General features: G+C 37.7%; 1 long non-coding RNA gene across 5 annotated transcripts in view; it reads left to right on the top strand.

Annotated features, from left to right (window-relative positions):
* Position 1: 1 nt before the first annotated feature.
* Positions 2 to 10614, top strand: part of LOC122495070 — a 36667-nt gene continuing 26054 nt past the window's right edge. For 4 of the 5 annotated variants that reach the window (XR_006300318.1, XR_006300315.1, XR_006300317.1 and 1 more), the window contains exons 1-2: positions 3 to 115; positions 8851 to 8999. This is a non-coding gene — a long non-coding RNA (uncharacterized LOC122495070). Of the gene's footprint in view, positions 116 to 8850; positions 9000 to 10614 lie in introns of all 5 variants that reach the window. The other variant, XR_006300316.1, reaches the window with a different exon arrangement.

Raw genomic sequence — 10614 nt, 5'->3', positions numbered from 1 at the left:
TCAACGTCCGCGCTGTTCCAGAGTGGACTGCGTTTCTCATAGGCCCTGGGGGAGTTTGTGAACCTCATCCTCTGGTTCATTTTCCTTTACGCTTTCGGTCACCGTTTTCCTTGTGGTGAGTTGAAACCCGGGTCTGGGTGCGGGAGGAGCTCACTGCAGGAGGCCTGGAGTTTCCCAGGAGCGTATGGGACAGGTAGAGGCAGGAACGTCAGACCTGTATGAAGAAGGTGATTGTGGGTGTGTGTGCGATTGTGTGCCTGCGCCAATGTGGGATGTGATCATGAGTGTATGCGTGTATCAGAGAGTGTATGTATGCGCGCGCGCATGGTGGGGAGGCCCTGACTGGCCCAGATTGGGCTCCTGGGCCTGAGTGGGGGCGGAGCCATTACATGACCACGGTCAGCGGTGACTGTGAGGTGTGTTGTACTGTGAACTGTGACCATTAGTGACATTGCTCTTGTGACCAACTGGAGACTATCAAAATTGGCCTAGTGTAGCTTTTTTACTTTTAGTAAGATAGAGCGTCATTTTTGCAGTTCTGGGGCTGAGGAATCTGTGGACAAGATCCCTGTGTGACTCCATCTGTGCCTGTGAAAGACTTTGAGGCCCTAGTTAACCACAGAGGCCCCCTGTTCTAAGCATGGCCTTTGTTGCCTTCATCGGTGCACCCTCTCTGTTGTCCAGCCTAGTGCTTAATGCATTGAAGGCATAGAGTACATTAAGTGTAGCCTATTCTGGACCCAGTTGTAAATTCCATGGTTTCTTAGAATTGTTGCACTGGGTTTTCTTTCACTGCCTGTGTCATTTCACCTTATAGCCACACTGCACAAAAATACTGGTTGCACAAAAATGGCTGTCAAAGGGAAGTGAACATTTGAGACCTAGAACGAATGTTATAACTGAAAAAGCAAAGCCCTGTGTTTATTAAGGCGATTGTAGGGCTGGAATTAGCCACCGAAGACAGGATATTGAGGCTGCAACAGTGGGATTACTTCCTCTGAAGATTCCTCTTGGCAGCTCTATGAGGGCAAGCCCTGTATTACAAATCCACAGCATTTTTATAGCTCTGTTGACAGGAAACTGCTGTGAACATAGAAACAGACTCCAGTCCCTCGCTTCTGGGAACCTGAGTTTTCTTTATGATACAGGGAAGAGTCAACAGTATTCAGTCTTCCTCATACTTCCATTAGTGTATGTTTATGTATGAGGGGGGGCTTGCTAGTGATGAGGAGATGTGTTCTTGTTTAGCCTGTCTGGTCTCCAGGAAAGGCCTATTATGTCATGATTCTCTTTTCCTTCCAATTTTTGCTGTATTCCAAAAGAAGAGCCATGAGAGGAGAACATTGTTACAGTCACACATCTCAAAGCCAAGCTAAAAGTCATTTTGAGCTTTCTCTTTGTTTTATGAAATTTCATTTTTGTTTTTTGGGATATAAAATAACTTCATCTGAAACGCCCTAAAAAATAGTGATTTAGACATTTACCTGGGCATTCTCTTCCCAATTAATGATGGTACCATGAGGATGGATTGCCCTTGCCTGTTCCTCATCAGAATTCTTCCTACAGTTAATATTCATATAACCACTTGGAAACACCTCCCCTTGTACGCTTTTTGTGTAAGCATTCTTGTGATGCAGAAATAGTCCTTTTTTATTACACAGTTATTTGTTAAGGAAGAGACCAATGCTTAGGCAGAATTACACATTAGATAGATACTTTAGATATTCTTCAGAAACGAGTGGAAAAATGGCATGGTAGATGGTTTGATTGATTTCAGACTATATAATGGTCTCTGAGTCTCGAGCAGGGATCAGCAAACTTTGACCTTGCAGGCCAAATCCAGCTTGTATCCTATTTTTTTATGGCCTGTGAACGAAGATTGGTTTTAGCATTTTTCAATAATTAAGAACATATCAAAAGGAGAATGGTATTTCATGACATGTGAAAATTATATGAGATTCAAATTTCTGTGTCTACAAATAAATTTTTGAATTTGATCAATAAAAAAAATTGTGGAAATTTGTTATCTCTATTATTAAATAAGCACCTACATAATATCCTTGATTTTGCCTTTTGGCCCACAAAGCCTAACATATGTACTCTCTGGTCCTTTACACAGGTTTGCTAACCCCGAATCTAGAGTATCTAAATGAAAATCTTAGTTTTACCATTGAGTGTTTTTGAGTTTGGATAATATATTCAGTATCTTTCTATTCCATAACTTATTGTTTGTAAAATGCAAATAATAATATGAATTTCAAAGGGTTTTTGTGAAGATTAGTAGTTAATATTAACAGGGCACTAGAACAGTGGCTGACAATAATAAGTGCTTATGTTAAAATGTTATTATGTGAACCATCTCAGTCATTCCACATTCATAATAAGGAGCAGTGAAAATGAGAAGTTAATTGTAAGTAAGAAAATGGGCCATGTGCTCAGATGGTCTAGAATAGGAATCCTTCACCTTAAATGATTTGCCTTGGAACTGTATACCAAATCGTATATTTATTTTATTTTATTTTATTTTATTTTATTTTATTTTATTTTATTTTATTTTGTTTTGTTTTGTTTTTGTGTATGTGTGTGTTTTATTTGTTGTTGTTTTTTTTGTTTTGCTTTGTCTTGTTTTGGTGTGTGTGTGTGTGTGTGTGTATTTATTTTATTAATGCATATCTCTCCTGGGGAAAAGCATATAATTTTATGATAGTACCAAAGGTGTACATGACCCAAACAGGTTTTAAATCACTAACCTAGAATCAATAACTTATACCTGGAAGTCAACTTTAGGATGAGTTTGCCCAAAAATAATTTCCTGTATTATGTAAAATTGTTAACCACATTGCATCCAAATTAATCTTATATAATTAAAAAGATATTCTGATATAAAACATATAAAATATAATGCTATGCAGTATTCATGTTTATGAACAAAAGTACTCAAGAAATTGCTAAATTATAAAGTTTAACTATTATAGGCATTTCTCAGCAATGTTTTAAGGATGATATCCAATATGATACATTAACTGGGCATTCATTGGAGAAAGGCAATGATAAAGCCACATTTATTAAGCCTCTACTATGTATGAAACAATTTAGTCTGAAAATGTCACCCGAGTTGTGCTCATTCACAGGGAAATCTTAAGTGTCTCATATTGATGAAATACAGTAAAACAAGGTACAAGACTTTGTAAGTTTATTTATTTCAGTCACACTGGTTTTAGTGCTATTACCAGTATTTTGCCAGCTTGTTTGTTCACAGTTTTCATAATAAGTAGAAAATAGCCCACCCTACAATCACTTTTATAAATATGCTTGAAATGGAAATTGTTATAGATTCCTGATGAAGAAATTAACATAGTCTTCTTGAAAAAATTATTAACCTAAGTTGAACTTATAAAATAGAAAGTTTTAAAAGTACTCATAAATTTAGCATTCAGAAGTAGTCACTGTTAGCATTTTGCTATACATTATTTTAAAGTTTTCCTTGTACATATGTTTCTGATTGTGTTTTTTTTAGAAAAGTTTATAAGAATTAGTCATTAAAATAAGACCTTTTAGGGGCACCTGGGTGGCTCAGTTGGTAAAGCGTCGGACTTCAGTTCGTGAGTTCGAGACCTGCATCAGGCCCTATGATGACAGCTCAGAGCCTGGAGCCTGCTTTGGATTCTGTGTGTGTGTCTCTCTCTGCCTCTCCCCCGCTTGCACTCTGTCTTTCTCTCTCAAAAATAAATAAACATTAAAAAAAAAAAAATAAGACCTCTTAGTTTGAAAAAGGAATTCAATCCAGTCACTGGTTTTGTTATACCTCCATGTCTGTAGTGTCAAATGATAAAACTAAAACAATTTAGTAATGAGTTTGATGTCTTTTATTCAAAGGAAAACAGTCCATAGGTTGGAGGAGTACTGTGCCTCACAAACAATGCAACACTTTTCTGGAGTGATTTTGGGCAAGAGAGAGTTTAATAGAATGTTAGAAGAGGCAACAGAAATGGTGTGATTAGCTAAGAGGTCAAGGATTTCCTTACAAGACTAACAGGTCCTATTTTTTAGCTAGCTAAAGCTGAGATGAAGGATTGTGATTGGTATATGTTAGGTTTCCTTGACAGGTATTTCCCATTAAGTGCAGGCTAACTAAAGTTTAGATTTGTGATATGAGCTGGGCCACTAGGGTAGCCTCCATTTTGTGGGCCTTGATATACAAATTAACTTTATCAGGGGCGCCTGGGTGGCTCAGTCGGTTAAGCGGCCGACTTCGGCTCAGGTCATGATCTCGCGGTCCGTGAGTTCGAGCCCCGCGTCGGGCTCTGTGCTGACAGCTCAGAACCTGGAGCCTGTTTCAGATTCTGTGTCTCCCTCTCTCTCTGACCCTCCCCTGTTCATGCTCTGTCTCTCTCTGTCTCAAAAATAAATAAACGTTAAAAAAAAATTTTTTTTTTTCAAATTAACTTTATCAGTGGGGATAAAAAGGAAGTGACAATGATACCCAACTGATTTGACAGACCTTTTGACTATTTGCACCTTTTGGAATTATACAGATACAAATATGTATAATTCCAGGAGATCAAATGATAAAGTAAAGGTACTCAGAATTCTTCAGGTTCTCAGTATTTCTTTTTTTCTTTCCTTTTTTTAAACATAAATTATGCTGACAAGGATGGATTTATAATTTCCAATAACAGAATTGGATGTTAGTAGTTATAAATATGCATTAAATTCTGGCTTAGACCAGGGACAAGACTGAGTTTTGTTAATATTTTCAATTTGTTACCTAAGTGGATCAGATTCTCTGAGATAGTTTGTTTTTTTTAAATGTTTATTTATTTGAGAGAGAGAGCTGGCCGGGGGGGGGGGGGGGTGACCTGGGGGTGGCGGCAGGCAGAGAGAGAGAGAGAGAGAGAGAGAGAGAGAGAGAGGGAATCCTAGGCAGGCTCTGTGCTGTCAGCGTAAAGCCCAATGTAGGGCTCAGTCCCATGAACCATGAGATCATGACCTGAGCTGAAATCAAAAGTTGATGCTCTACCAACTGAGCCACCCAAGCACCCCTTCTCTGAGCTAGTTTTATGAGACAGAGTGATGACTCTCTATAGTTGCTGTCTTCCTTTTCTTTCTGAAAATCTGTGTGATAATGTTAATGAAGACTATATTTGCAAGTTGTGCTCTGTAATATATTAGCGTTATAAAGAAGAGCAGGCCTAAGAAGCTCAAATTTCACTCTCAAAAAATGGTAAGAGGGGAACTTGCCTAGTTCAGTTGGTAGAGCATCAACTGTTGATTTGAGGGTCATGAGTTCACGTGCCACACTGGGCCTGGAGCCTACTTAAAATTTTTTTTTTTAATTTTTAAAGGGGTTCCTGGGTGGCTCAGTCTATTAAGTGTTAGACTCTTGATTTTGGCTCAGGTCATGATCTCGCAGTCATGGGATTGAGCCCCTCACTGGGCTCCACGCTGAGTGTGGAACCTGCTTGAGATGCTTTTCCTCTGCTCCTCTACCCTGTTCTCTCTGTCTCTAAAAAAAAAAAAAAAAAAAAAAAAAAAAAAAATTAAAAAAAAGAAGAAGAGATATGGAGTAAAGTTAAATCCTCAAAGAGGCTCAAAGAGGTTTGACCATGCAAAGAATGGTGAAGGGATGATTAAGAGAAGTTGGTCTTATTTGATTACTCATGGAAAAACTTAGAAATTCTTTGTATTTTCTAGGAGGATATAAGATTGGCACTTGACTGACCAGAGTGTTAGGATATGTTGAGATCCCATGATTTGTGAGGCTTTTAGGATTGAGTCGGACTAAGGTTGGGACCTGCATACAGAGAGATCAGGGATCAGTCATGGAATGATAAATACCAGAAAGAAGATGTATTATGTACTTAAAAAGATTTTGCCGGTTTAGCATGATTATCTATGTGATTCTGGACCATTCTGCATTTTGTATCCTCTAACTCAGGATCAAAGAAACTATTCAGTGAGAGACGGTGGATCATCCAAATTTAAAAGGAGTAGATAGCTATAGATTCCCATCAGTAGAAAAGATGTTAGAGACTTTTCCCCCCCGACTTAAGCATAGTAATATAAAAAAAGAATTAAGGATGATAGGTGGACTATATTGTAGCCCATACAAAAATTTACTGAATAATTTGGCATAAGGGTAGTGCTTAGGATATATTTAAAATTTTTTTTAATGTTTATTTATTTTTGAGAGAGAGAGAGAGAGAGAGAGAGAGAGAGCGCGCGCGCGCAGGTGGGGGAGGGGCAGAGAGAGAGGGAGACACAGAATCTGAAGCAGGCTACAGGCTCTGAGCTGTCAGCACAGAGCCCAACAGAGGGCTCTAGCCCACAAACTGTGAGATCATGACCTGAGCTGAAGTCGGATGCTTAACATACTGAGCCACCTAGGTGCCCCAGGATATATTTTAAAATAATGGTCTCATACCCAAACCCAAGTAGGTTAGGGAATGATAATGTGAGATATGAAACAATTAAAACAATGGCAACTAGGAAAAAAATTATGTGACCTAATGATGAACCTGAAGCTTAAAGAAATTTTTTTAATTTTATGTGAACTCTAAGCTAAAGATTTAATACTATATTAGAAAAGAAATTCCATAAATTATATTTTCTTAGTCTGTAATGTAAAAAAGGATATAAAAATGAACATTTATTGATAATTTATGATAGCTGTATAACATGCAGTTTGCTTGTAATTCACTACTTCACTTAATTGGTTTATTGTGATTATTTTCTTCACTTCTAGCCATGTTTCTAGACATATTTGGATAATTGAGGAATCACATAATATATAGGAACTTTTGTGTAAAACAACCAGATTTCTGGAGCGCCTGGGTGGCTCAGTCAGTTAAGCATCGGACTTCGGCTCAGGTCATGATTTCGCTGTTCGTGGGCTTGAGCCCCGCATCGGGCTCTGTACTGAGCCTGGAGCCTGCTTTGGATTCTGTGTCTCCCTCTCCGTCTGTCCCTCCCTCACTCACACTCTGTCTCTATCTCTCAAAAATAAACATTAAAAAAATAAAAAATAATAAAACAACCAGATTTCTTAAAAATATGTAGAGAATCTGTTTCTGAAACACATTTCTGTAACTGCTCTTACCGTAGATTTCCAGCCATAGCCTATTTGCTTGCTATGTAATAGCTCCCTTTTTGGATTTCAAACCTGAAAACATTTTTTGAATTTCACCAGGAATACTTGAGTTTGTGCTTTTAGGGACGGGTAGCATTCAGGATTGTGGCCTTAGACTTCTCTTGAGAGAAGTGAGAATATCTGGGTTCTGCTCAAAAGGGAGTTGTGCTGAGATGTGATGATGGAGAACAGCAGCTTAATCTCAAAACACTAAACTCTCTGCTTCAAATGATTCAGAATATGCTCTCTGGAATATAAAGGTTATCTTTTAAGAAGCTAGGTAAAATTTTTTACCCTGTTTTCAAAGGAATGGGTTATGGTTTGTTGTGTTGCAGATATTGAGATCTTTCTTAGGCCCATCATATAATTTCTACCTTCCTTGATTCTTAGGGAGCTAAATGTGACTTGTGGGGCAACTAAGGAATATCCATTGTCAAGTAAACCAGGTGTTAAGTTGTGTTTGAACTTCAAATTGGTAAAGATGTTCTGTTATTTTCTGACCCACCTTTAGAGAGAACAGATCATTTGTACTGATTATCAAAATAATCTGTAAAATTTACATGGTGATGGATTGAAACAAAGTAATTTATTAAAAAATAAAGTGAACATGTTCATTTCCTGCAACAAAAATTGTTTTATACCTACTCTGTCATTGAAAGTTACAATCCATGAACTTTGCATATATCAACATTTATTTAGCATTCTAGAAAAGACCTGTGACTGTTTCAAAAAGCTCCATTTTTCCTTTTAGCAATTAACAAACAAAAATATAATAATCATAGCTAACACGGTTCTCTTTTTACACTGTATTGCCTCTTAAGACAAAGAGCCACTCTGGAGTTAAATAAAGTAAGACCTTTCTTTACCACTCTCATCTCTCTTATTCTTTGTGATTCTTTGGCACTCTAGTAACCCTAAAGTTCTTTCGATCCCTATGCCCTTCTCTGAAGTATTTCATTTTTGCCTATCAGTCATTAGAAATGTAACTAATTCTCAAAGTGCTTTACAAAATTTTTAAAAATTTTAAAAATTTGTTTTAATTCTTTTTTCTTAAAGTTCATTTATTTATTTTGAGAGAGAGACAGAGGAAGAAAAATCCCAAGCAGGTTCCACACTGTCAGCATGGAGCCTGAACAGGGCTCGAACTCATGAGATGTGAGATCATGACCTGAGTGGAAGTCAAGTGTCGGATGCTTAACCAACTGAGCCACCCAGGCGCTGCAAATTTGTTTTAATTCTTATAAGTATTTATATATAATTTCTTACTTATTTCTTATGTGCCACTGCGGCCACCTTCTTGTAGCAAGAGAAGGCTGGGAGAGTTGACAGAGCTCAGTTGATTGAGGGCTGATCAGGCAGGGAACTTTAATTACATCTGTTATGCCTTTTTAAAAAATTTCACTTTTCAATTGTTTGCTGCTAATATATCAAATTAGCCAATTATTATATAATAACTTTGTATCCAGAAATTCTGCTAAATTTACTATAAGTGCTGGTTCCTGTCTTATGGATTCTTTAGGATTTTATAAGCAAATAATTGCCATCTATAAATAAAGTTTTTCTTCTTCTTAGCCAGTGTTTATATCTCTCATTTATTTTTATTGCCTTGTTTTAATTGCTAGGACTTCCACCAGAGTGTTGAGTAAAAGTAGTGAAAGTAGACATTGTTGCTTAAAATTTTTTTAATTAATTAATTAAATTTTTTTTTTTTTAAATTTTAGGGCATGGGAACAAGGGACAGGAGAGAGAAGGAATCTTAAGCAGGCTCTGTGCTCAGCACAGAACCCAACATGGGGCTCAGTCCCACAACCCTGGGATCATGACCTGAGCCAAAATCAAGAGTCGGACACTCAACTGACAAGATACCCAGGTGCCCCATGCTTTTTTTGATCATAGAAAGATAGTATTCAGTATTTCATTACACATACCTGGAGGATTTTCATAGATGCTCAATCAAATTTGGCAAGTTCTCTTCTATTCCTAGCTTGCTGAGAGTTGTTACCATGAAGGGATGTTAAATTTTGTAAGATACTTTTTTAAAAAATATTTATTTATTTATTTATTTCGAGAGAGCAGACAGGGTAGGGGCAGAGAGAAGGAGAAAGAGAATCCTAAGTAAGCTCTGCACTGTCAGCACAGAGCCCAATGCGGGGCTTGAACCACGAACTGTGAGATCATGACCTGAGCTGAAATGAAGAGTCGGACGCTTAACTGAACCAAACCACCCAGGTGCCCCTATAAGATACTGTTTCTGAATCTAGTGAAGTGATGTCTTTTCTCCTTTATTCAACTAATATGATGAATAAAATTGACTGGCATTTGGATGTTAAATCAACCTTGTATTTGTGGATCATATTGTATTTCCTTATCTATATTTCCAGATTAAATTTGTGAAATAGAAAAACATGTATTGGTCTCTGCCCACCCGATCCCTGCACTGTTCCTGGTACCTGGTATAGAACTTCTAAAACCCTTGTAATTTCTGAAGTGATAAGGATACTAGGAGCGTCTTTTGTTCTAATATTTGGTCTTTGACTCTGGTTCCTGACACAGAGTTCCTATGTTCTTTGAAATTTCCTAATAGGAGTGTCTTTTGTTCCAAGAAGGCAACTTCTGGTGATCCTCTGGAAGAGGGGATGGTCACCAGAAATATCAAGCTATGATTAGAAACTTGGAATTTTCAGCCCCACTCCCCTCCATGAAAAGAGAGAAAGAATAGAGATTGAGTTAATGATTGACCATGCATGTGTTGAAGTCTCATAAGAATCCCAAAAGTACAGAGTTTGGAGAGCATCCAGGTTGGTGAATACATTCATGTACTGGGAAGGTGGTGTACCCCAGCTACATGGGGACAGAAGCTTCTTTGGCTCAGGACTCTTCCAGACTTTCCCCTGTGTTACTCCTCATCTGGCTATTCATTAGTATCCTTTATGATATCCTTTATTTTATAATAAATTAGTAAACGTAATTAAGTGTTTCCCTGAGTTCTGAAAGCTATTCTAGCAAATGCTCAAACCCAAGGAGGGGATCATGGGAACCCCAGTTTATGGTCATTCAGTCAAGAGTACAGGCAACAACCTGGAACTTATGATTGGTATCTTAAAAGGTGGGACAGGACCATTTTGTGGGACTGAGCCCTTAACCTATGGGGTCTGATGCTACTGTCAGGTACATAGCACCAGAATTGAATTAAATTATAGGAAACCCATCTAGTGTTAGAAAATTGCTTGGTAGGGTGAAAATTCCCAAACATTTGGTGACCAGAAGTGAAGTGTCATAGTAGTAGTGTAAAAGTAAAGGAGAAGCTCAGGAGAAGTGTGTTTTTCCTACTCAATTTCTTTCTTTCTTTTCTTTCTTTTCTTTCTTTTCTCTCTTTCTCTCTTTCTCTCTTTCTCTCTTTCTTTCTTTTTTAAAGTAAGCTCTAAGCCCACTGTAGGGCTTGAACTCATTACTCCGAGGTCATGAGTTGCATGCTCTACTGACTG

The sequence above is a fragment of the Prionailurus bengalensis genome, chromosome E2 (assembly GCF_016509475.1).
Source record: "Prionailurus bengalensis isolate Pbe53 chromosome E2, Fcat_Pben_1.1_paternal_pri, whole genome shotgun sequence".
Taxonomy (NCBI): Eukaryota; Metazoa; Chordata; class Mammalia; order Carnivora; family Felidae; genus Prionailurus; species Prionailurus bengalensis.
The sequence above is the reverse complement of the archived record's forward strand: the minus strand, read 5'-3'. Positions and strand labels throughout refer to the sequence as shown.